Below are 27,875 nucleotides of genomic sequence, written 5' to 3'. Positions count from 1 at the left end.
CTGTACCACTGCTCCCAACCATTCTGTCTGAGGCGCAGCAAGCCAAAACACTGAAATGCTGAGGTTTGCAGCAAAGAGGAGGTTTATTCACAGGGCAGCCAAGCGAGGACGTGACGTGACAATAGGTCTCAAATCTGCCTCCCCAAAGGCAAGGGGCTTTGGGTATCTGTGGGATAAAGAATAAAGAAGCAGGGCAGTATGAGGCATGGGGAGCGTGAGGAAAGGTGATTGGAAAAAGGTGTGCTCATCATTGTTCTGAGCTGGCGTAACTAGGCTACAGGCCTCGGCACATTCTCAGGCTGGAGTTGGGAAAACAGGAGCAGAATGGAAGATGACAGCGTGTGAAGGAGGTGTGGTGTCCATAGGTTCGGGGTCTGACGTGCTTCCTGCTGAAGCACCGATGCCCATCAAAGCCGTAAATGGGGTGCTGAGGAAAACAGGAGCAGAATGGAAGATGACAGCGTGTGAGGGAGGTGTGGTGTCCATAGGTTCGGGGTCTGACGTGCTTCCTGCTGAAGCACCGACGCCCGCCAAAGCCGTAAATGGGGTGCTGGGGAAAACAGGAGCAGAATGGAAGATGACAGCGTGTGAGGGAGGTGTGGTGTCCATAGGTTCGGGGTCTGACGTGCTTCCTGCTGAAGCACCGACGCCCGCCAAAGCCGTAAATGGGGTGTTGGGGAAAACAGGAGCAGAATGGAAGAGGACAGTGTGTGAAGGAGGTGTGGAGTCCATAGGTTCGGGGTCTGACGTATTTCCTGCTGAAGCACCGATGCCCGCCAAAGCCGTAAATGGGGTGCTGGGGAAAACAGGAGCAGAATGGAAGAGGACAGCGTGTGAAGGAGGTGTGGTGTCCATAGCGTCCATATTAGAGGTACTGCCTGCCTGATCTGAGAGCAGAGAGTGAAAGTGGGAGAGCCTCTTCCTAGATTCTAACTCCTCTGAATTTATAGCACTGGCTCTGCCTGGCTTTATGACATATCCATTGTACGTGTCACAGAGAAAGAGCGGGCGGGGCAGGGGGTGAGGCAGGGGTCACATGCAAGCCCAGCTGGTGGCTTAACCCAGGCCCAAAGGCAAAGGGCGGGGCCCCTTCTGGACTTTCTAGTGGCTGGGACGTCTGGCTGTGGGTGACAGGTGTTTGGCACCAGCTGGGCCACCATGCGGAGACTGTTGGGGACTGTGGAAGCCTCCTCCAGAGCTCACCCTTCCTGGGGACTGGCTCTGCAGGTCGCTCAGCCCTGCGTATGTATCGGCCAGGCCTTCCCCACCACGGGGCCCAGAGGCCAGAGCGTGCTCAGACCCAAGGGCAGGAGGCAGCCAGAGCTTACCAGGGTGTGGGCCACCTCGTCCGGAGACCTCCCCAGCTCCTCTGCGAGACCTGGAGACAGGATCGCCTTCTCCAGGGCTGCTCAGCTGCCAGCATCACCATGAGCCAGGTGGCCAAGGTTTCTGAGCAGGAGATGCAGAGCCCTGATCCGACTGGATGCTGCAGCCCACGATGTCCCTTCCTGGCAGATAGGTTCTTTCTTCACTTCTTGTTTGAAATTGGTAAAAGAACATTTAACCCTTGGCCTGTCCTTCAGGGTATATAGATGGTAGTGGCTTAGCCGGGATTCGATCCAAGCCTGTGTGATTCCAGAGCTTGTGCTCTGGACTGTGGTGCCTCCTTATCGTATATGCTTCATGTGTTACTTGTTTTTTTTTTTCTTGTAGTCCTTATGGTACTTAGCCCTAAGTGCCATACCTGTAACGAACAGCTACACTGCCCTGTAGGAGGTCTTCTTTTGTTCAACGCCTGAATTGGTCATCCACCACACTGTGTTCTAATCTCAGAAGATACAGGTCAGGGACCACCAGTTGTCAGCATGGCACCATCCCATATTTCGAATTGAGGCTTGAAGCCCGTATTTTCCCTTTGTCTAGTTTGAAGGATCCAGATATGTAAAGATGATATTCTAGATAAATCATGGGCTATCCTGAAAGAAATTCACCAGTGAATTGTTCCGTATGGATTAGAAGTCAGCTTCTCTGGCCTTCCTGGAGTATATCCAGTAAGGCGTCTCATTCATGTCTAGAAAGCAACTATATCATTTATTGCAACTTCAGCGTGGAGCGATGTATTGGTATAAAGTACGATCAACACAATTTGGTCATTGTGAGTATGACAGCTGGGTCCACTCTTTACTACACATATGTAACTCTAGGGATTCTTATGCCCAAGGGAGGAGACGTACTCTTGGCTGTCTAGGACAAGGGAAGCTTGTGTTGTTATTCAGGAGCTGGAAGCTTCAGCATGACAGGTAGGAATTGAACAATCGTGGTCTATACATCACTTGACCTTGCTTAAAACTTGTTTCTTTGGCTTGCTTCATTGGAGTGTTTTCTCCCTCCTGGGCTGACATTGTCTGTTATGTATCACGCATGAGACATATAGAAGTTTCAGAACCCAAAATCATATAGATCAGTAAAAATATATATATATATATATATATATATATATATATATATATATATATATAAATCTATTGAAACTCACACTGGGCTTAATTCATATATTCCAAAATCAGTTTGACCCTCTGCTCATGAGATTCTTTTTATGGCATGTCCCAGCAAATCTGGGCTTCCATCCCCAATAAATTTTGGGGTTGAAGGACACAAAAGCTTTTGCTCAGACCTAAATTCTGTCTGAAAAAAAGGGAAATATTATAAGCCCTTTGTAACCTCTCCAAGAGCAGAAATGATTTACAGCTGTGGCATTGAACCATAATTCCTCGATCTCATTTGAGAAGAGTTCAGTTAGAAACAGTGTCTTGATTTTTGTTTCTTTTGTTTCTTGCCTGTTTTCTTGTCTTGCTTACCAACAATCCATTGTAATTCATGAGTTAGTATGGCAGCAGGCTGCGTGTTCCCTGGAGCTCATTAAATGAAGTGTTTTTCCTAAAATGACGTTTGTCTCCTTGTTTTCAGCCCCTCTTCTTTCCTCTGCCCTTGAATATAACCAGAGCTCAGCAAAAGCTGAGTGACTTTGTGCAGACCTTACTTAGGCTCAGCCTTTTTTTCTTCATTATTTTATTCATGGCTCCTCCATTTCATTGTTTGCCTTCTCGAAATGTGTTCAAATCTTTCTGTGGTTGATGACTTCCAAAATATCTTGGCTTTTATTGGTTGATTAATTTTGGTATTTCTACAGTTTTATTTAGATATGGTTTCAGGAGGAACAGAAAGTAAACATATTTCCTAGTCTGCCATCTTGAGCTGAAAATCCCTGTGGATTTTAGCATCCAATGTTCCCATGGGAAAACACCCAACCATGGCCTTAATAGATGTAACACTCAAGATTTCAGCTTTTCTTGAGCAATCACTAAGGATTTCATATGTGGTCATTTCTAATGGGGAAATTATAACTATCTCATGACGTTGACTTGAGGATTAAATTAGATAATGAACATGAAAATGCTTTGTAAGATTTAAAAATCTGTAAAACTGTTTTTTGTTATTATTTGATTTGTTGCTATTTCAACTTCACTTGACAGTTGTTTATGACCTTGCCTATGTGAGAAAATGCCCTCTGGGTTATTTTTTTGAAAGCCAGAATGTATTTTTCAACAGCTCAATGGAACTGGCATCATTTGTGAAGGTTAAGGGTGAAGGGGTAAATGTTTCTTGACACCTATCACTTTACAGTGTTTTCAGGAACTAACTGACTCATGTATTCCTCTTCCAAATTTGGTTGAGGACCTCCTACCAGCCACATGCTTTACGTCAGGTGTTGGAAAGCATTTTCTGGATTTTAAAGATCTTAGGCTTTGTGGGCCATATAGAGTTTCTGTAGCTTCTCCTCCTCTTTCCTCTTCAACAAGCTTTCTAAACGTGAGAACCATTATTAGCTCACAGTCCCACAGATCCAGGCCGAGAGCCTGATTTGATTCGTGGCCATTATTTGCCAATTCCTGCTCTGCGTCTTCACTGAGGAGGGGGACCATGTTTGAGTAATCAGTTCTTTGAATCAACTGTTGGTCTTCTGGGCCTTGTCCTTGCTCTCCTACAGTCTCTAATCAGCGTGGCATCCAGAGAGATCTTGTTAAAACATAAGTCAGATCATGTCACTCAAATTTCTTCAATGGCTTCTTCACAGAAAATGCAAAGTCCTCAGAGTGCCTCCACAGACCTAGAAATCTGGGTGTCTGTTTCCTCTCTGACTGTTTCCTTCTCCTCTCCAATTTGCTCGCTCTGTTTTCCACACGCTGACATCCTTTCTGCTCCTTGGATACTCCAAGCCTACTCTTGCCTCATTGACTTTCTGCCGCAGGCCAGCCGCAGAAAGAGGATTTCACCGCCCAGGGTCAGAAGGGAAGGGGTAAGGAACTGAAGTAGCACCGACGAATGGGGTCAGAAGCCCATGGGTCAGAAGGCTGCAATGAGAAGCCTAGTCACCGCAACAAAGAATAGACCCCCGCTCGCCGAAACTAGAGAAAGCTCGCATGCAGCAATGAAGACCCAATGCAGCCAAAAATAAATAAATAAAAAATAAAGTATAGAATCTTAAAAAAAATCTATAAAGAATATTACAAGAATAGAATCACAGGCCAGTTTCTCCTTTGAACATGCATGCAAAATGTGTAAAGAGAAGCACAAACTATATCCATGGTATGTAAAACAATCATATATCAGAATCAAAGTAGCTGTATTCTTCTGGCAATGCAAGGTTGCTTTAATGTCCAAACGTGAAACTGATCCCAGGAATGAATTAGAGTGGGAGAAAAGTCATTTAAAACAGAAATCTTGGGACTTCCCTGGTGGTCCAGTGTTTAGAACATGGCGCGTTCACTGCTGGGGCCCTGGGGTCCAATCCCAGGTCAGGGAACTAAGATCCTGCAAGACATGAGGCAGGGCCCCGAAAAAAAAAAAGGAAAGAAAGAAGTCTTAACCAGGAGAAACACAAGATCGAATATACATAACAGATAACACCTTATGAAAAGTAGGTGAAGATTATGGAATATTCTAAAATTTAAAACAAAAACTTTTAAAGATTCAAAAGGATGTGACAAATATTGTACATAGGCCAAAATAAAATGAAATAAAATATACAAATGATGGGAGCCCAAAATTCCAGATGCCCAAGTCCTGTCTCTGAAGATTCTCATTCAATGGGTTCAGGATTTCCTCCTTATTGAAAAACCTACAGGTGATTCTGGTACGATTCCCAGACACAATGTAAAGCTTCTCTTTTACAGGAAAGAATACCAGATTATTTTGTTATCTTATAGTTATACTAACAGGTTGTACTATTGACGGATAAGTCTGCTGTGAAAATGCACCCCCACTAGGGATAAAAAAGGAACTAGTAGTCTCTACTGCTACTTGGTGGCAGCACGCATGTATTGCAAGGGCAATTATTGTAGCAATCCAAATTAGTGGAACATTTTAGAATTGGAAGACGACATACAGATCATCTAGTCAAGCTTCCAACTATTATAGTTGTGAAAACTAAGGCCCATATAAATGAAATTATTTATCTCCAAAGAGCATTAGTGAAAGTATGAAATAAAAAATATCTCTGAACTTTTAATTTAGTGCTGTTTTTATTAATCTCAAGTATTAGCTTAAACTTCAGTGTGACAGATTTGGGATTGAATTCCTGCTCACGTTTACTGATTGCGTGTCTTTTAGTAAGTTACTAAAACACTTTTTTTTTAAATAGACGTATTTAATTATTTATCTTTGGCTGCCTAGGCTCTTCGTTGCTGTGCACGGGCTTTCCCTAGTTGCGGTGGGCGGGGGCTACTCTTTGTTGCAGTACGCGGGCTTCTCATTGTGGTGGCTTCTCGTTGTTGCTGAGCACGGGGTCTAGGTGCATGGGCTTCAGTAGTTGTGGTTCACGGGCTCTAGCACGCAGGCTCAGTAGTTGTGGCACATGGTCTTAGTTGCTCCACGCCATGTGGGATCTTCCCGGACCTGGGCTCAAACGTGTGTCCCGTGCACTGGCAGGTGGATCCTTAACCAGTGCGCCAACAGGGAAGCCCTACTAATACACTTTTAACTTTGCTTTTCACGTATGTAAAATGGTGAGCCTTGACTGATACAGAATATGAGATAACCTAGCACTGTTCTTAACACATATATGTAGTTAAAACTTTTTGGCTCTCATCCCTCTTAAACAGCCTCTATCCTCTTAATAATGAATGTGTCTTTCAGCTAGCAGAGCACCCCAGAGCTGACCACATTCTGGCAAGAGATATAGGATTCTTTTTCTTACTGGGGGTTCTTTATACCTGATAGTTGAAGTGCACTTAAACATGAACAACTCTTGTTTATACTGTAGTAATGGATTTGATGGACGAATTTTAGAAAGTAATATGCAGGAATTGAGCTGCCTTACCCTCAAGAAATATAATTCGATAGTGGTGGCTAGAACGATAAACAGTGTTTGGACAGGGAGTCCATATTGGATGTGAACTTCCTGTACTCCCATTCGTCTATTAAGAATAAAGAGAATCCTTTCAAAATGTGTTTTAAAGGGCAGTTATTTCTTTCTGCCTCATTTAAGTTACCTGCAAGAAAAAGACAATCTCCTGCATCCTTGTTTAATAGGCTTTTAATATAAAGCAGATAATTTTTTGCAACATTTCCCAAACTTTTCATTATCGAATTGGCTGAGGCTTCTCAACGATTATCATTTCACAACAATATCTCCATCTTCAGCTTCTTTCAATGAATTGGCCTAATAGATGTGCCATTAAAACAGAGCTTCACTCTCAACGTATTTTTAATTTTGTATTCAAACGGTATGAAGGATTCAGCCATAACAGTGAGTGGATTTCTGATACATGCTACATGATGGATGCAACTAAGTGAAAGAAGGCTACATATTGTATGGTTCCATTTATATGAAATGTCCAGCAGTGGCAAATCCATACACACAGAAAAAATTCTACATTCGTGGTTGCCAGGGGTTTGGAAGAGAGGGAACTAGGGAATGACTCCTTAAAATGGGTGTAGGTTTCCTCTTGGTTGATGAAGATGTTTTGCAGCTCGGCAGTGGTGATAGTTGCACAACATTGTGACAGTAGTAAATTCCACTGAATGGTACAGTGAATTGTAAAATGATCCAAATGGTGAATTTTGTGTTATGTTCATTTTACTACAATAAAAAGGAGAAAGAATTCGGGAAAGACTTAGAGTTTGGGAAACTAAGGTGAACTGGTCAAGAAAAAGACAGCTCTATTGTTCAGTTTTCTCTCAGCTCTCCCAGTGCATTAACCCTCAGCAAAAAGTAGGCTGAACTTGTAGATGATAGTCATTCAACACAGTCCAGGGAAAAGTAAATAAAGTAAAACCCAACTCTTCTTCTTTAGCACATGTATGAAAGGTTAACTTGCTGCTCAGCCACGTGGACCTTCATGAAGACGTTTCACTTTAGGTGTCCTCTACTTCAGTACTTTACTCACAGCTCATTCACACATGTAGGCAACAGCATTCCTTAATTCGATGGAATCTGCAGCACTGGTTGTGATCAGTCTCATGAAAAGAAAAGGAAAGGTGGCGCGGAAGCCAAGGGAAGAGATTTTCAAGACAGAGACGTTGTTTAAGATCTAACTTGGCTTGGCGGTCACAAAGATAAGGATTGGGAAGTAGTCCCCTGGACTTGTCAACGGAGAAATCATTGGGGGCTTCAAGGAGATCAGTTTCACGAGAGTAGTGGGGCAGAAACCAGATCGCAGTGTAGATGGGAGGGGAGAAATGGGGGGCAAGTCAAGAAATTGATGGCAAAGGGAAAGAAGGGAGGGGTGGATAGGAGGACAGGAGAATGGAATGGAGGAGAGCATTTCCTTGTGGCTCTTTAATATGGCTGGGAGGGGCCAAAAGAGAAGGAGAGCGTGAAGATGTAGGAAGAGGGGGTGGCATCCCGAGCCCAAGGAGGACTGGCGCCTGTCTTCAGCTCCCACCAGCTGGATGGTCCCTCCCTCTAGCTTTCCACGTAGGCTGTGGAAGTTGCCCCTTGCCTCCTTGGATCAGCTGCCCTTGATTCGTTCGTCCTTTTCTTATTTCTCAGCACATCTGGGTCATACGTTATGTGAAGACAAACAAATCACCACTGATGCTTAATTTTCTTGAAAAATCCCCCAGGCAGGTACCATTTTGGAGAACTACCTATTGTGCCTCAGCAAGCCAAAGTAGCCCATTTTTCCTCTCTCATTGGGAGAGATTGCTGTTTCTTGGAGAACCTGATGAAGAGGGTGACTCGCGCTTAGGAATAACGTTGCTTGAAAAGTGCAAAAGGTGAGGTAGTTTGGCTCTGAGGGGCCTCTGAGGCCTGAGACTTCCTGAGAGATGGCAGACTCACAGCTCCCATTTCCCTCTGACCCTGGGCTATGAGCTCATCAAATGAGATGGTAAATAAAGTCACTGACATGGTTTAAAGGATAATTTTGTTCTCTCTTGTTCACTCAGAGCAAATTGAATGGAATTTGCATACAACATATGGATGAACCATCCATACGATGGGGCTTGACCATATCCTCATGGTTCCCCTTCCCTTTTCTACTTCTGGCCCCTTTAGCTCTGCAGACTTAACCCCACACCATCAGTCCACCCAGTCGGTCCACTGGACGTCTCTTCCTCTTTCGCATCTGGTCGTTGTCGTCACCTTGTTCTCCACTACCGCCTCCTGCAGTAGCTGTTAGGTCCAGAGAGGTTGGTTCACTGTGAGCAAGTAACTGCCAACTCCATGGACAGGTGGAAGTGACTTGGCAGCCGGGATGCGCCCACCCTGAGTTCATTATACCCATGAGGGTCAAGGAGAATGGGGATGCAGCTGGTCTGCAGAGCCCCGGCAGTTCTGAGACACATGTTCCTGGATCCACACGTTGTTCCGTACCCAGCCTTGCCTTTCTTTTTTCTCTCTCTTGACTCCATCCAGGTTTCTGCTCTCCTTGTCCCTTTGGGGAGGGAGGCCAGTACCAGTCCAGGTGTAGTCCCCCAAAGCTTCCTACTTCCAAGCGTTACGTAGGCTTGTATATCCACTTGCTTGGGTTGCCCTGGCATTCGTGCCAACAAGTTGAGTGGTTTAAGCCCTAGGCTCTCTTTTCTGGCAAGAATGTGCCTAAAAATCTCCACCTCTGGTTTGGTGGCCCCTAAAAATTCCCAGTCAGTTTTGGTGAGGGGACACTTGGTGACAGTGTTGTCTTTCAAAATGAGTAGTTCCGTTACCGACGATACTTTGCTCCCCATACATTATTTATAAGGTTTCCCTGTTTGTATGTGCAAACTATTTGTGTGTATATTTTGAGAAATACATTGTACAGGCCTCTTTTTTATTTCTTCCACACACCCTAGAGATGTCATAGAGGCGGTAAATGTGTCCAACTTTTTGAGAAATTGGAACAATCAAGACTTACCTGTATGGAATGCTGTTAACGATGTCAATTCCCGCGACAGTACCTTTCATCTGACACACTTAGGGACTGTTAACAGATTAAAAGTAGTAAAAGACGCGGATAGAGAGAATTTTCATTATCTTGTGCACTGAAATCTTGGATTTTCGTTGGTTTGAATGGGCCTGAAAATGTATTTTTTTTAGTAGGGACATAGAAGCCTCTAGCGGTATTCTTAATAAAGCAAGGTGAGTTATAAGCAATCATCTGATGGAGGGTAAATGTACCACAGTCCAGTTTAAGAAAAATACAATATAAAAGTCTTACCATGGAAGAAAATCTTAATATGATCTTCTGTAAAAAAAAAAAAAAAGCTTCAAGAAACATAAAGACATGACACCATATTCAGTTTAAAGTCAGTGACTTGTAAGCAAGGCAAAGCAAAGACAGTCTGATTAAGGCCGTTGCATTGTTGTGGCATTTTTTAGGTCTCACCCATTTCTGTGGCCTTTTTAGAACCTAAGCTTCTAGGGCACAGGGAACTTCATCTTGACGTAGGGCTGAGCAAATGCACGGAGCATTTCTCAATAAGTAGGCATTAAATTCTTAGTCCAGAAGGGGCCTTGAGATGCCCTCTCTTTACTCCTTGGTAGAACTGTTTTAACCATCCCCCGAAAACAGATTTTTTTCTTTAAATCTCAAAATTCAGAGAGTCCACAATCAGAACTTCCTTCTCATGTTGCCATGTGGTCTGCTGTGGGCATCTGTCGAATGGTGTGAACTCTGCGTGGGGAGTCTGGCCTACCCTCGAGGCCCATGGTTTGGGCTGCGGTGGTGCCATGCTGTGCTCAGGGGCCTTCTTTTTTGGAAGTCTGGGCTCCAGTGAGCCTTGGTCATGCTCTTTTATGGAACCTTGGGTGCTAGACCACTCTGACCCTCAGTCTCATTTGCAGGTTCTGGGGAGGATTAAATGAGCTCATGTGATATCCAGGTGACTGAGGCAGAGTCGGCTCAGGATGAATCTTTGCTTGGTTTTCATTAGCTGCGGAGAAGACGATGACAGCTTGGTGCCTCTCCAACTTTAATATGGGTATGCCTCTCTTGTGGATCTTGTTAAATGCAGGCTGGTATTCAGTAGTTCTGGGTGGGGCCTGGATTCTGTGCTTCTAACAAGCTCCTAGGTGACGGTGAAGCTGAGGGCAAGGGTTTGGCACCTGCGTTTCTCCCTTTCCGGAAGAGCAGGATGTCTGCCGCACCCCCACCCGAGAGGAGCAAACATCCGCAACGTGACTACTAGGAACCAGCTTCCCTCACAGGCAAGGGACCTGTACCACTGCTCCCAACCATTCTGTCTGAGGCGCAGCAAGCCAAAACACTGAAATGCTGAGGTTTGCAGCAAAGAGGAGGTTTATTCACAGGGCAGCCAAGCGAGGACGTGACGTGACAATAGGTCTCAAATCTGCCTCCCCAAAGGCAAGGGGCTTTGGGTATCTGTGGGATAAAGAATAAAGAAGCAGGGCAGTATGAGGCATGGGGAGCGTGAGGAAAGGTGATTGGAAAAAGGTGTGCTCATCATTGTTCTGAGCTGGCGTAACTAGGCTACAGGCCTCTGCACATTCTCAGGCTGGAGTTGGGGAAAACAGGAGCAGAATGGAAGATGACAGCGTGTGAAGGAGGTGTGGTGTCCATAGGTTCGGGGTCTGACGTGCTTCCTGCTGAAGCACCGATGCCCGCCAAAGCCGTAAATGGTGTGCTTGGGAAAACAGGAGCAGAATGGAAGATGACAGCGTGTGAAGGAGGTGTGGTGTCCATAGGTTTGGGGTCTGACGTGCTTCCTGCTGAAGCACCGACGCCCGCCAAAGCCGTAAATGGGGTGCTGGGGAAAACAGGAGCAGAATGGAAGATGACAGCGTGTGAAGGAGGTGTGGTGTCCATAGGTTCGGGGTCTGACGTGCTTCCTGCTGAAGCACCGACGCCCGCCAAAGCCGTAAATGGGGTGCTGGGGAAAACAGGAGCAGAATGGAAGATGACAGCGTATGAAGGAGGTGTGGTGTCCATAGGTTCGGGGTCTGACGTGCTTCCTGCTGAAGCACCGATGCCCGCCAAAGCCGTAAATGGGGTGCTGGGGAAAACAGGAGCAGAATGGAAGAGGACAGCGTGTGAAGGAGGTGTGGTGTCCATAGCTTCCATATTAGAGGTACTGCCTGCCTGATCTGAGAGCAGAGAGTGAAAGTGGGAGAGCCTCTTCCTAGATTCTAACTCCTCTGAATTTATAGCACTGGCTCTGCCTGGCTTTATGACATATCCATTGTACGTGTCACAGAGAAAGAGCGGGCGGGGCAGGGGGTGAGGCAGGGGTCACATGCAAGCCCAGCTGGTGGCTTAACCCCGGCCCAAAGGCAAAGGGCGGGGCCCCTTCTGGACTTTCTAGTGGCTGGGACGTCTGGCTGTGGGTGGCAGGTGTTTGGCACCAGCTGGGCCAGCATGCGGAGACTGTTGGGGACTGTGGAAGCCTCCTCCAGAGCTCACCCTTCCTGGGGACTGGCTCTGCAGGCCCCTCAGCCCTGCGTATGTATCGGCCAGGCCTTCCCCACCACAGGGCCCAGAGGCCAGAGCCTGCTCAGACCTGAGGGCAGGAGGCAGCCAGAGCTTACCAGGGTGTGGGCCACCTCGTCCGGAGACCTCCCCAGCTCCTCTGCGAGACCTGGAGACAGGATCGCCTTCTCCAGGGCTGCCCAGCTGCCAGCATCACCATGAGCCAGGTGGCCAAGGTTTCTGAGCAGGAGATGCAGAGCCCTGATCCGACTGGATGCTGCAGCCCATGATGTCCCTTCCTGGCAGATAGGTTCTTTCTTCACTTCTTGTTTGAAATTTGGTAAAAGAACATTTAACCCTTGGCCTGTCCTTCAGGGTATATAGATGGTAGTGGCTTAGCCGGGATTCGATCCAAGCCTGTGTGATTCCAGATCTTGTGCTCTGGACTGTGGTGCCTCCTTATCGTATATGCTTCATGTGTTACTTGTTTTTTTTTTTCTTGTAGTCCTTATGGTACTTAGCCCTAAGTGCCATACCTGTAACGAACAGCTACACTGCCCTGTAGGAGGTCTTCTTTTGTTCAACGCCTGAATTGGTCATCCACCACACTGTGTTCTAATCTCAGAAGATACAGGTCAGGGACCACCAGTTGTCAGCATGGCACCATTCCATTTTTCGAATTGAGGCTTGAAGCCCGTATTTTCCCTTTGTCTAGTTTGAAGGATCCAGATATGTAAAGATGATATTCTAGATAAATCATGGGCTATCCTGAAAGAAATTCACCAGTGAATTGTTCCGTATGGATTAGAAGCCAGCTTCTCTGGCCTTCCTGGAGTATATCCAGTAAGGCGTCTCATTCATGTCTAGAAAGCAACTATATCATTTATTGCAACTTCAGCGTGGAGTGATGTGTTGGTATAAAGTACGATCAACACAATTTGGTCATTGTGAGTATGACAGCTGGGTCCACTCTTTACTACACATATGTAACTCTAGGGATTCTTATGCCCAAGGGAGGAGACGTACTCTTGGCTGTCTAGGACAAGGGAAGCATGTGTTGTTATTCAGGAGCTGGAAGCTTCAGCATGACAGGTAGGAATTGAACAATCGTGGTCTATACATCACTTGACCTTGCTTAAAACTTGTTTCTTTGGCTTGCTTCATTGGAGTGTTTTCTCCCTCCTGGGCTGACATTGTCTGTTATGTATGATGCATGAGACATATAGAAGTTTCAGAACCCAAAATCATATAGATCAGTAAAAATGTATATATATATATATATATATATATATATATATATATATATAAATCTATTGAAACTCACACTGGGCTTAATTCATACATTCCAAAATCAGTTTGACCCTCTGGTCATGAGATTCTTTTTATGGTATGTCCCAGCAAATCTGGGCTTCCATCCCCAATAAATTTTGGGGTTGAAGGACACAAAAGCTTTTGCTCAGACCTAAATTCTGTCTGAAAAAAAGGGAAATATTATAAGCCCTTTGTAACCTCTCCAAGAGCAGAAATGATTTACAGCTGTGGCATTGAACCATAATTCCTCGATCTCATTTGAGAAGAGTTCAGTTAGAAACAGTGTCTTGATTTTTGTTTCTTTTGTTTCTTCCCTGTTTTCTTGTCTTGCTTGCCAACAATCCATTGTAATTCATGAGTTAGTATGGCAGCAGGCTGAGTGTTTCCTGGAGCTCATTAAATGAAGTGTTTTTCCTAAAATGACGTTTGTCTCCTTGTTTTCAGCCCCTCTTCTTTCCTCTGCCCTTGACTATAACCAGAGCTCAGCAAAAGCTGAGTGACTTTGTGCAGACCTTACTTAGGCTCAGCCTTTTTTTCTTCATTATTTTATTCATGGCTCCTCCATTTCATTGTTTGCCTTCTCGAAATGTGTTGAAATCTTTCTGTGGTTGATGACTTCCAAAATATCTTGGCTTTTATTGGTTGATTAATTTTGGTATTTCTACAGTTTTATTTAGATATGGTTTCAGGAGGAACAGAAAGTAAATATATTTCCTAGTCTGCCATCTTGAGCTGAAAATCCCTGTGGATTTTAGCATCCAATGTTCCCATGGGAAAACACCCAACCATGGCCTTAATAGATGTAACACTCAAAATTTCAGCTTTTCTTGAGCAATCACTAAGGATTTCATATGTGGTCATTTCTAATGGGGAAATTATAACTATCTCATGACGTTGATTTGAGGATTAAATTAGATAATGAACATGAAAATGCTTTGTAAGATTTAAAAATCTGTAAAACTGTTTTTTGTTATTATTTGATTTGTTGCTATTTCAACTTCACTTGACAGTTGTTTATGACCTTGCCTATGTGAGAAAATGCCCTCTGGGTTATTTTTTTGAAAGCCAGAATGTATTTTTCAACAGCTCAATGGAACTGGCATCATTTGTGAAGGTTAAGGGTGAAGGGGTAAATGTTTCTTGACACCTATCACTTTACAGTGTTTTCAGGAACTAACTGACTCATGTATTCCTCTTCCAAATTTGGTTGAGGACCTCCTACCAGCCACATGCTTTACGTCAGGTGTTGGAAAGCATTTTCTGGATTTTAAAGATCTTAGGCTTTGTGGGCCATATAGAGTTTCTGTAGCTTCTCCTCCTCTTTCCTCTTCAACAAGCTTTCTAAACGTGAGAACCATTATTAGCTCACAGTCCCACAGATCCAGGCTGAGAGCCTGATTTGATTCGTGGCCATTATTTGCCAATTCCTGCTCTGCGTCTTCACTGAGGAGGGGGACCACGTTTGAGTAATCAGTTCTTTGAATCAACTGTTGGTCTTCTGGGCCTTGTCCTTGCTCTCCTACAGTCTCTAATCAGCATGGCATCCAGAGAGATCTTGTTAAAACATAAGTCAGATCATGTCACTCAAATTTCTTCAATGGCTTCTTCACAGAAAATGCAAAGTCCTCAGAGTGCCTCCACAGACCTAGAAATCTGGGTGTCTGTTTCCTCTCTGACTGTTTCCTTCTCCTCTCCAATTTGCTCGCTCTGTTTTCCACACGCTGACATCCTTTCTGCTCCTTGGATACTCCAAGCCTACTCTTGCCTCATTGACTTTCTGCCACAGGCCAGCCGCAGAAAGAGGATTTCACCGCCCAGGGTCAGAAGGGAAGGGGTAAGGAACTGAAGTAGCACCGACGAATGGGGTCAGAAGCCCATGGGTCAGAAGGCTGCAATGAGAAGCCTAGTCACCGCAACAAAGAATAGACCCCTGCTCGCCGAAACTAGAGAAAGCTTGCATGCAGCAATGAAGACCCAATGCAGCCAAAAATAAATAAATAAAAAATAAAGTATAGAATCTTAAAAAAAATCTATAAAGAATATTACAATAATAGAATCACAGGCCAGTTTCTCCTTTGAACATGCATGCAAAATGTGTAAAGAGAAGCACAAACTATATCCATGGTATGTAAAACAATCATATATCAGAATCAAAGTAGCTGTATTCTTCTGGCAATGCAAGGTTGCTTTAATGTCCAAACGTGAAACTGATCCCAGGAATGAATTAGAGTGGGAGAAAAGTCATTTAAAACAGAAATCTTGGGACTTCCCTGGTGGTCCAGTGTTTAGAACATGGTGCGTTCACTGCTGGGGCCCTGGGGTCCAATCCCAGGTCAGGGAACTAAGATCCTGCAAGACATGAGGCAGGGCCCCGAAAAAAAAAAGGAAAGAAAGAAGTCTTAACCAGGAGAAGCACAAGATCAAATAAACATAACAGATAACACCTTATGAAAAGTAGGTGAAGATTATGGAATATTCTAAAATTTAAAACAAAAAGAAACTTTTAAAGATTCAAAAGGATGTGACAAATATTGTACATAGGCCAAAATAAAATGAAATAAAATATACAAATGATGGGAGCCCAAAATTCCAGATGCCCAAGTCCTGTCTCTGAAGATTCTCATTCAATGGGTTCAGGATTTCCTCCTTATTTAAACACCTACAGGTGATTCTGGTACGATTCCCAGACACAATGTAAAGCTTCTCTTTTACAGGAAAGAATACCAGATTATTTTGTTATCTTATAGTTATACTAACAGGTTGTACTATTGACGGATAAGTCTGCTGTGAAAATGCACCCCCACTAGGGATAAAAAAGGAACTAGTAGTCTCTACTGCTACTTGGTGGCAGCACGCATGTATTGCAAGGGCAATTATTGTAGCAATCCAAATTAGTGGAACATTTTAGAATTGAAAGACGACATACAGATCATCTAGTCAAGCTTCCAACTATTATAGTTGTGAAAACTAAGGCCCATATAAATGAAATGATTTATCTCCAAAGAGCATTAGTGAAAGTATGAAATAAAAAATATCTCTGAACTTTTAATTTAGTGCTGTTTTTATTAATCTCAAGTATTAGCTTAAACTTCAGTGTGACAGATTTGGGATTGAATTCCTGCTCACGTTTACTGATTGCATGTCTTTTAGTAAGTTACTAAAACACTTTTTTTTAAATAGACGTATTTAATTATTTATCTTTGGCTGCCTAGGCTCTTCGTTGCTGTGCACGGGCTTTCCCTAGTTGCGGTGGGCGGGGGCTACTCTTTGTTGCAGTACGCGGGCTTCTCATTGTGGTGGCTTCTCGTTGTTGCTGAGCACGGGGTCTAGGTGCGTGGGCTTCAGTAGTTGTTGTTCACGAGCTCTAGCACGCAGGCTCAGTAGTTGTGGCACATGGTCTTAGTTGCTCCGCGGCATGTGGGATCTTCCCGGACCCGGGCTCAAACGTGTGTCCCGTGCACTGGCAGGTGGATCCTTAACCAGTGCGCCAACAGGGAAGCCCTACTAATACACTTTTAACTTTGCTTTTCACATATGTAAAATGGTGAGCCTTGACTGATACAGAATATGAGATAACCTAGCACTGTTCTTAACACATATATGTAGTTAAAACTTTTTGGCTCTCATCCCTCTTAAACAGCCTCTATCCTCTTAATAATGAATGTGTCTTTCAGCTAGCAGAGCACCCCAGAGCTGACCACATTCTGGCAAGAGATATAGGATTCTTTTTCTTACTGGGGGTTCTTTATACCTGATAGTTGAAGTGCACTTAAACATGAACAACTCTTGTTTATACTGTAGTAATGGATTTGATGGACGAATTTTAGAAAGTAATATGCAGGAATTGAGCTGCCTTACCCTCAAGAAATATAATTCGATAGTGGTGGCTAGAACGATAAACAGTGTTTGGACAGGGAGTCCATATTGGATGTGAACTTCCTGTACTCCCATTCGTCTATTAAGAATAAAGAGAATCCTTTCAAAATGTGTTTTAAAGGGCAGTTATTTCTTTCTGCCTCATTTAAGTTACCTGCAAGAAAAAGACAATCTCCTGCATCCTTGTTTAATAGGCTTTTAATATAAAGCAGATAATTTTTTGCAACATTTCCCAAACTTTTCATTATCGAATTGGCTGAGGCTTCTCAACGATTATCATTTCACAACAATATCTCCATCTTCAGCTTCTTTCAATGAATTGACCTAATAGATGTGCCATTAAAACAGAGCTTCACTCTCAATGTATTTTTAATTTTGTATTCAAACGGTATGAAGAATTCAGCCATAACAGTGAGTGGATTTCTGATACATGTTACATGATGGATGCAACTAAGTGAAAGAAGGCTACATATTGTATGGTTCCATTTATATGAAATGTCCAGCAGTGCCAAATCCATACACACAGAAAAGATTCTACATTCGTGGTTGCCAGGGGTTTGGAAGAGAGGGAACTAGGGAATGACTCCTTAAAATGGGTGTAGGTTTCCTCTTGGTTGATGAAGATGTTTTGCAGCTCGGCAGTGGTGATAGTTGCACAACATTGTGACAGTAGTAAATTCCACTGAATGGTACAGTGAATTGTAAAATGATCCAAATGGTGAATTTTGTGTTATGTTCATTTTACTACAATAAAAAGGAGAAAGAATTCGGGAAAGACTTAGAGTTTGGGAAACTAAGGTGAACTGGTCAAGAAAAAGACAGCTCTATTGTTCAGTTTTCTCTCAGCTCTCCCAGTGCATTAACCCTCAGCAAAAAGTAGGTTGAACTTGTAGATGATAGTCATTCAACACAGTCCAGGGAAAAGTAAATAAAGTAAAACCCAACTCTTCTTCTTTAGCACATGTATGAAAGGTTAACTTGCTGCTCAGCCACGTGGACCTTCATGAAGACGTTTCACTTTAGGTGTCCTCTACTTCAGTACTTTACTCACAGCTCATTCACACATGTAGGCAACAGCATTCCTTAATTCGATGGAATCTGCAGCACTGGTTGTGATCAGTCTCATGAAAAGAAAAGGAAAGGTGGCGCGGAAGCCAAGGGAAGAGATTTTCAAGACAGAGACGTTGTTTAAGATCTAACTTGGCTTGGCGGTCACAAAGATAAGGATTGGGAAGTAGTCCCCTGGACTTGTCAACGGAGAAATCATTGGGGGCTTCAAGGAGATCAGTTTCACGAGAGTAGTGGGGCAGAAACCAGATCGCAGTGTAGATGGGAGGGGAGAAATGGGGGGCAAGTCAAGAAATTGATGGCAAAGGGAAAGAAGGGAGGGGTGGATAGGAGGACAGGAGAATGGAATGGAGGAGAGCATTTCCTTGTGGCTCTTTAATATGGCTGGGAGGGGCCAAAAGAGAAGGAGAGCGTGAAGATGTAGGAAGAGGGGGTGGCATCCCGAGCCCAAGGAGGACTGGTGCCTGTCTTCAGCTCCCACCAGCTGGATGGTCCCTCCCTCTAGCTTTCCACGTAGGCTGTGGAAGTTGCCCCTTGCCTCCTTGGATCAGCTGCCCTTGATTCGTTCGTCCTTTTCTTATTTCTCAGCACATCTGGGTCATACGTTATGTGAAGACAAACAAATCACCACTGATGCTTAATTTTCTTGAAAAATCCCCCAGGCAGGTACCATTTTGGAGAACTACCTATTGTGCCTCAGCAAGCCAAAGTAGCCCATTTTTCCTCTCTCATTGGGAGAGATTGCTGTTTCTTGGAGAACCTGATGAAGAGGGTGACTCGCGCTTAGGAATAACGTTGCTTGAAAAGTGCAAAAGGTGAGGTAGTTTGGCTCTGAGGGGCCTCTGAGGCCTGAGACTTCCTGAGAGATGGCAGACTCACAGCTCCCATTTCCCTCTGACCCTGGGCTATGAGCTCATCAAATGAGATGGTAAATAAAGTCACTGACATGGTTTAAAGGATAATTTTGTTCTCTCTTGTTCACTCAGAGCAAATTGAATGGAATTTGCATACAACATATGGATGAACCATCCATACGATGGGGCTTGACCATATCCTCATGGTTCCCCTTCCCTTTTCTACTTCTGGCCCCTTTAGCTCTGCAGACTTAACCCCACACCATCAGTCCACCCAGTCGGTCCACTGGACGTCTCTTCCTCTTTCGCATCTGGTCGTTGTCGTCACCTTGTTCTCCACTACCGCCTCCTGCAGTAGCTGTTAGGTCCAGAGAGGTTGGTTCACTGTGAGCAAGTAACTGCCAACTCCATGGACAGGTGGAAGTGACTTGGCAGCCGGGATGCGCCCACCCTGAGTTCATTATACCCATGAGGGTCAAGGAGAATGGGGATGCAGCTGGTCTGCAGAGCCCCGGCAGTTCTGAGACACATGTTCCTGGATCCACACGTTGTTCCGTACCCAGCCTTGCCTTTCTTTTTTCTCTCTCTTGACTCCATCCAGGTTTCTGCTCTCCTTGTCCCTTTGGGGAGGGAGGCCAGTACCAGTCCAGGTGTAGTCCCCCAAAGCTTCCTACTTCCAAGCGTTACGTAGGCTTGTATATCCACTTGCTTGGGTTGCCCTGGCATTCGTGCCAACAAGTTGAGTGGTTTAAGCCCTAGGCTCTCTTTTCTGGCAAGAATGTGCCTAAAAATCTCCACCTCTGGTTTGGTGGCCCCTAAAAATTCCCAGTCAGTTTTGGTGAGGGGACACTTGGTGACAGTGTTGTCTTTCAAAATGAGTAGTTCCGTTACCGACGATACTTTGCTCCCCATACATTATTTATAAGGTTTCCCTGTTTGTATGTGCAAACTATTTGTGTGTATATTTTGAGAAATACATTGTACAGGCCTCTTTTTTATTTCTTCCACACACCCTAGAGATGTCATAGAGGTGGTAAATGTGTCCAACTTTTTGAGAAATTGGAACAATCAAGACTTACCTGTATGGAATGCTGTTAACGATGTCAATTCCCGCGACAGTACCTTTCATCTGACACACTTAGGGACTGTTAACAGATTAAAAGTAGTAAAAGACGCGGATAGAGAGAATTTTCATTATCTTGTGCACTGAAATCTTGGATTTTCGTTGGTTTGAATGGGCCTGAAAATGTATTTTTTTTAGTAGGGACATAGAAGCCTCTAGCGGTATTCTTAATAAAGCAAGGTGAGTTATAAGCAATCATCTGATGGAGGGTAAATGTACCACAGTCCAGTTTAAGAAAAATACAATATAAAAGTCTTACCATGGAAGAAAATCTTAATATGATCTTCTGTAAAAAAAAAAAAAAAAGCTTCAAGAAACATAAAGACATGACACCATATTCAGTTTAAAGTCAGTGACTTGTAAGCAAGGCAAAGCAAAGACAGTCTGATTAAGGCCGTTGCATTGTTCTGGCATTTTTTAGGTCTCACCCATTTCTGTGGCCTTTTTAGAACCTAAGCTTCTAGGGCACAGGGAACTTCATCTTGATGTAGGGCTGAGCAAATGCACGGAGCATTTCTCAATAAGTAGGCATTAAATTCTTAGTCCAGAAGGGGCCTTGAGATGCCCTCTCTTTACTCCTTGGTAGAACTGTTTTAACCATCCCCCGAAAACAGATTTTTTTCTTTAAATCTCAAAATTCAGAGAGTCCACAATCAGAACTTCCTTCTCATGTTGCCATGTGGTCTGCTGTGGGCATCTGTCGAATGGTGTGAACTCTGCGTGGGGAGTCTGGCCTACCCTCGAGGCCCATGGTTTGGGCTGCGGTGGTGCCATGCTGTGCTCAGGGGCCTTCTTTTTTGGAAGTCTGGGCTCCAGTGAGCCTTGGTCATGCTCTTTTATGGAACCTTGGGTGCTAGACCACTCTGACCCTCAGTCTCATTTGCAGGTTCTGGGGAGGATTAAATGAGCTCATGTGATATCCAGGTGACTGAGGCAGAGTCGGCTCAGGATGAATCTTTGCTTGGTTTTCATTAGCTGCGGAGAAGACGATGACAGCTTGGTGCCTCTCCAACTTTAATATGGGTATGCCTCTCTTGTGGATCTTGTTAAATGCAGGCTGGTATTCAGTAGTTCTGGGTGGGGCCTGGATTCTGTGCTTCTAACAAGCTCCTAGGTGACGGTGAAGCTGAGGGCAAGGGTTTGGCACCTGCGTTTCTCCCTTTCCGGAAGAGCAGGATGTCTGCCGCACCCCCACCTGAGAGGAGCAAACATCTGCAACGTGACTACTAGGAACCAGCTTCCCTCACAGGCAAGGGACCTGTACCACTGCTCCCAACCATTCTGTCTGAGGCGCAGCAAGCCAAAACACTGAAATGCTGAGGTTTGCAGCAAAGAGGAGGTTTATTCACAGGGCAGCCAAGCGAGGACGTGACGTGACAATAGGTCTCAAATCTGCCTCCCCAAAGGCAAGGGGCTTTGGGTATCTGTGGGATAAAGAATAAAGAAGCAGGGCAGTATGAGGCATGGGGAGCGTGAGGAAAGGTGATTGGAAAAAGGTGTGCTCATCATTGTTCTGAGCTGGCGTAACTAGGCTACAGGCCTCTGCACATTCTCAGGCTGGAGTTGGGGAAAACAGGAGCAGAATGGAAGATGACAGCGTGTGAAGGAGGTGTGGTGTCCATAGGTTCGGGGTCTGACGTGCTTCCTGCTGAAGCACCGATGCCCGCCAAAGCCGTAAATGGTGTGCTTGGGAAAACAGGAGCAGAATGGAAGATGACAGCGTGTGAAGGAGGTGTGGTGTCCATAGGTTCGGGGTCTGACGTGCTTCCTGCTGAAGCACCGACGCCCGCCAAAGCCGTAAATGGGGTGCTGGGGAAAACAGGAGCAGAATGGAAGATGACAGCGTGTGAAGGAGGTGTGGTGTCCATAGGTTCGGGGTCTGACGTGCTTCCTGCTGAAGCACCGACGCCCGCCAAAGCCGTAAATGGGGTGCTGGGGAAAACAGGAGCAGAATGGAAGATGACAGCGTATGAAGGAGGTGTGGTGTCCATAGGTTCGGGGTCTGACGTGCTTCCTGCTGAAGCACCGATGCCCGCCAAAGCCGTAAATGGGGTGCTGGGGAAAACAGGAGCAGAATGGAAGAGGACAGCGTGTGAAGGAGGTGTGGTGTCCATAGCTTCCATATTAGAGGTACTGCCTGCCTGATCTGAGAGCAGAGAGTGAAAGTGGGAGAGCCTCTTCCTAGATTCTAACTCCTCTGAATTTATAGCACTGGCTCTGCCTGGCTTTATGACATATCCATTGTACGTGTCACAGAGAAAGAGCGGGCGGGGCAGGGGGTGAGGCAGGGGTCACATGCAAGCCCAGCTGGTGGCTTAACCCCGGCCCAAAGGCAAAGGGCGGGGCCCCTTCTGGACTTTCTAGTGGCTGGGACGTCTGGCTGTGGGTGGCAGGTGTTTGGCACCAGCTGGGCCAGCATGCGGAGACTGTTGGGGACTGTGGAAGCCTCCTCCAGAGCTCACCCTTCCTGGGGACTGGCTCTGCAGGCCCCTCAGCCCTGCGTATGTATCGGCCAGGCCTTCCCCACCACAGGGCCCAGAGGCCAGAGCCTGCTCAGACCTGAGGGCAGGAGGCAGCCAGAGCTTACCAGGGTGTGGGCCACCTCGTCCGGAGACCTCCCCAGCTCCTCTGCGAGACCTGGAGACAGGATCGCCTTCTCCAGGGCTGCCCAGCTGCCAGCATCACCATGAGCCAGGTGGCCAAGGTTTCTGAGCAGGAGATGCAGAGCCCTGATCCGACTGGATGCTGCAGCCCATGATGTCCCTTCCTGGCAGATAGGTTCTTTCTTCACTTCTTGTTTGAAATTTGGTAAAAGAACATTTAACCCTTGGCCTGTCCTTCAGGGTATATAGATGGTAGTGGCTTAGCCGGGATTCGATCCAAGCCTGTGTGATTCCAGAGCTTGTGCTCTGGACTGTGGTGCCTCCTTATCGTATATGCTTCATGTGTTACTTGTTTTTTTTTTTCTTGTAGTCCTTATGGTACTTAGCCCTAAGTGCCATACCTGTAACGAACAGCTACACTGCCCTGTAGGAGGTCTTCTTTTGTTCAACGCCTGAATTGGTCATCCACCACACTGTGTTCTAATCTCAGAAGATACAGGTCAGGGACCACCAGTTGTCAGCATGGCACCATTCCATTTTTCGAATTGAGGCTTGAAGCCCGTATTTTCCCTTTGTCTAGTTTGAAGGATCCAGATATGTAAAGATGATATTCTAGATAAATCATGGGCTATCCTGAAAGAAATTCACCAGTGAATTGTTCCGTATGGATTAGAAGCCAGCTTCTCTGGCCTTCCTGGAGTATATCCAGTAAGGCGTCTCATTCATGTCTAGAAAGCAACTATATCATTTATTGCAACTTCAGCGTGGAGTGATTTGTTGGTATAAAGTACGATCAACACAATTTGGTCATTGTGAGTATGACAGCTGGGTCCACTCTTTACTACACATATGTAACTCTAGGGATTCTTATGCCCAAGGGAGGAGACGTACTCTTGGCTGTCTAGGACAAGGGAAGCATGTGTTGTTATTCAGGAGCTGGAAGCTTCAGCATGACAGGTAGGAATTGAACAATCGTGGTCTATACATCACTTGACCTTGCTTAAAACTTGTTTCTTTGGCTTGCTTCATTGGAGTGTTTTCTCCCTCCTGGGCTGACATTGTCTGTTATGTATGACGCATGAGACATATAGAAGTTTCAGAACCCAAAATCATATAGATCAGTAAAAATGTATATATATATATATATATATATATATATATATATATATATATAAATCTATTGAAACTCACACTGGGCTTAATTCATACATTCCAAAATCAGTTTGACCCTCTGGTCATGAGATTCTTTTTATGGTATGTCCCAGCAAATCTGGGCTTCCATCCCCAATAAATTTTGGGGTTGAAGGACACAAAAGCTTTTGCTCAGACCTAAATTCTGTCTGAAAAAAAGGGAAATATTATAAGCCCTTTGTAACCTCTCCAAGAGCAGAAATGATTTACAGCTGTGGCATTGAACCATAATTCCTCGATCTCATTTGAGAAGAGTTCAGTTAGAAACAGTGTCTTGATTTTTGTTTCTTTTGTTTCTTCCCTGTTTTCTTGTCTTGCTTGCCAACAATCCATTGTAATTCATGAGTTAGTATGGCAGCAGGCTGAGTGTTTCCTGGAGCTCATTAAATGAAGTGTTTTTCCTAAAATGACGTTTGTCTCCTTGTTTTCAGCCCCTCTTCTTTCCTCTGCCCTTGACTATAACCAGAGCTCAGCAAAAGCTGAGTGACTTTGTGCAGACCTTACTTAGGCTCAGCCTTTTTTTCTTCATTATTTTATTCATGGCTCCTCCATTTCATTGTTTGCCTTCTCGAAATGTGTTGAAATCTTTCTGTGGTTGATGACTTCCAAAATATCTTGGCTTTTATTGGTTGATTAATTTTGGTATTTCTACAGTTTTATTTAGATATGGTTTCAGGAGGAACAGAAAGTAAATATATTTCCTAGTCTGCCATCTTGAGCTGAAAATCCCTGTGGATTTTAGCATCCAATGTTCCCATGGGAAAACACCCAACCATGGCCTTAATAGATGTAACACTCAAAATTTCAGCTTTTCTTGAGCAATCACTAAGGATTTCATATGTGGTCATTTCTAATGGGGAAATTATAACTATCTCATGACGTTGATTTGAGGATTAAATTAGATAATGAACATGAAAATGCTTTGTAAGATTTAAAAATCTGTAAAACTGTTTTTTGTTATTATTTGATTTGTTGCTATTTCAGCTTCACTTGACAGTTGTTTATGACCTTGCCTATGTGAGAAAATGCCCTCTGGGTTATGTTTTTGAAAGCCAGAATGTATTTTTCAACAGCTCAATGGAACTGGCATCATTTGTGAAGGTTAAGGGTGAAGGGGTAAAGGTTTCTTGACACCTATCACTTTACAGTGTTTTCAGGAACTAACTGACTCATGTATTCCTCTTCCAAATTTGGTTGAGGACCTCCTACCAGCCACATGCTTTACGTCAGGTGTTGGAAAGCATTTTCTGGATTTTAAAGATCTTAGGCTTTGTGGGCCATATAGAGTTTCTGTAGCTTCTCCTCCTCTTTCCTCTTCAACAAGCTTTCTAAACGTGAGAACCATTATTAGCTCACAGTCCCACAGATCCAGGCTGAGAGCCTGATTTGATTCGTGGCCATTATTTGCCAATTCCTGCTCTGCGTCTTCACTGAGGAGGGGGACCATGTTTGAGTAATCAGTTCTTTGAATCAACTGTTGGTCTTCTGGGCCTTGTCCTTGCTCTCCTACAGTCTCTAATCAGCATGGCATCCAGAGAGATCTTGTTAAAACATAAGTCAGATCATGTCACTCAAATTTCTTCAATGGCTTCTTCACAGAAAATGCAAAGTCCTCAGAGTGCCTCCACAGACCTAGAAATCTGGGTGTCTGTTTCCTCTCTGACTGTTTCCTTCTCCTCTCCAATTTGCTCGCTCTGTTTTCCACACGCTGACATCCTTTCTGCTCCTTGGATACTCCAAGCCTACTCTTGCCTCATTGACTTTCTGCCACAGGCCAGCCGCAGAAAGAGGATTTCACCGCCCAGGGTCAGAAGGGAAGGGGTAAGGAACTGAAGTAGCACCGACGAATGGGGTCAGAAGCCCATGGGTCAGAAGGCTGCAATGAGAAGCCTAGTCACCGCAACAAAGAATAGACCCCTGCTCGCCGAAACTAGAGAAAGCTTGCATGCAGCAATGAAGACCCAATGCAGCCAAAAATAAATAAATAAAAAATAAAGTATAGAATCTTAAAAAAAATCTATAAAGAATATTACAAGAATAGAATCACAGGCCAGTTTCTCCTTTGAACATGCATGCAAAATGTGTAAAGAGAAGCACAAACTATATCCATGGTATGTAAAACAATCATATATCAGAATCAAAGTAGCTGTATTCTTCTGGCAATGCAAGGTTGCTTTAATGTCCAAACGTGAAACTGATCCCAGGAATGAATTAGAGTGGGAGAAAAGTCATTTAAAACAGAAATCTTGGGACTTCCCTGGTGGTCCAGTGTTTAGAACATGGTGCGTTCACTGCTGGGGCCCTGGGGTCCAATCCCAGGTCAGGGAACTAAGATCCTGCAAGACATGAGGCAGGGCCCCGAAAAAAAAAAGGAAAGAAAGAAGTCTTAACCAGGAGAAGCACAAGATCAAATAAACATAACAGATAACACCTTATGAAAAGTAGGTGAAGATTATGGAATATTCTAAAATTTAAAACAAAAAGAAACTTTTAAAGATTCAAAAGGATGTGACAAATATTGTACATAGGCCAAAATAAAATGAAATAAAATATACAAATGATGGGAGCCCAAAATTCCAGATGCCCAAGTCCTGTCTCTGAAGATTCTCATTCAATGGGTTCAGGATTTCCTCCTTATTGAAAAACCTACAGGTGATTCTGGTACGATTCCCAGACACAATGTAAAGCTTCTCTTTTACAGGAAAGAATACCAGATTATTTTGTTATCTTATAGTTATACTAACAGGTTGTACTATTGACGGATAAGTCTGCTGTGAAAATGCACCCCCACTAGGGATAAAAAAGGAACTAGTAGTCTCTACTGCTACTTGGTGGCAGCACGCATGTATTGCAAGGGCAATTATTGTAGCAATCCAAATTAGTGGAACATTTTAGAATTGAAAGACGACATACAGATCATCTAGTCAAGCTTCCAACTATTATAGTTGTGAAAACTAAGGCCCATATAAATGAAATGATTTATCTCCAAAGAGCATTAGTGAAAGTATGAAATAAAAAATATCTCTGAACTTTTAATTTAGTGCTGTTTTTATTAATCTCAAGTATTAGCTTAAACTTCAGTGTGACAGATTTGGGATTGAATTCCTGCTCACGTTTACTGATTGCGTGTCTTTTAGTAAGTTACTAAAACACTTTTTTTTAAATAGACGTATTTAATTATTTATCTTTGGCTGCCTAGGCTCTTCGTTGCTGTGCACGGGCTTTCCCTAGTTGCGGTGGGCGGGGGCTACTCTTTGTTGCAGTACGCGGGCTTCTCATTGTGGTGGCTTCTCGTTGTTGCTGAGCACGGGGTCTAGGTGCGTGGGCTTCAGTAGTTGTTGTTCACGGGCTCTAGCACGCAGGCTCAGTAGTTGTGGCACATGGTCTTAGTTGCTCCGCGGCATGTGGGATCTTCCCGGACCCGGGCTCAAACGTGTGTCCCGTGCACTGGCAGGTGGATCCTTAACCAGTGCGCCAACAGGGAAGCCCTACTAATACACTTTTAACTTTGCTTTTCACATATGTAAAATGGTGAGCCTTGACTGATACAGAATATGAGATAACCTAGCACTGTTCTTAACACATATATGTAGTTAAAACTTTTTGGCTCTCATCCCTCTTAAACAGCCTCTATCCTCTTAATAATGAATGTGTCTTTCAGCTAGCAGAGCACCCCAGAGCTGACCACATTCTGGCAAGAGATATAGGATTCTTTTTCTTACTGGGGGTTCTTTATACCTGATAGTTGAAGTGCACTTAAACATGAACAACTCTTGTTTATACTGTAGTAATGGATTTGATGGACGAATTTTAGAAAGTAATATGCAGGAATTGAGCTGCCTTACCCTCAAGAAATATAATTCGATAGTGGTGGCTAGAACGATAAACAGTGTTTGGACAGGGAGTCCATATTGGATGTGAACTTCCTGTACTCCCATTC

The sequence above is a fragment of the Orcinus orca genome, chromosome 12 (assembly GCF_937001465.1).
Source record: "Orcinus orca chromosome 12, mOrcOrc1.1, whole genome shotgun sequence".
NCBI classification, from domain to species: domain Eukaryota; kingdom Metazoa; phylum Chordata; class Mammalia; order Artiodactyla; family Delphinidae; genus Orcinus; species Orcinus orca.
This window is presented reverse-complemented; position numbering follows the sequence as displayed.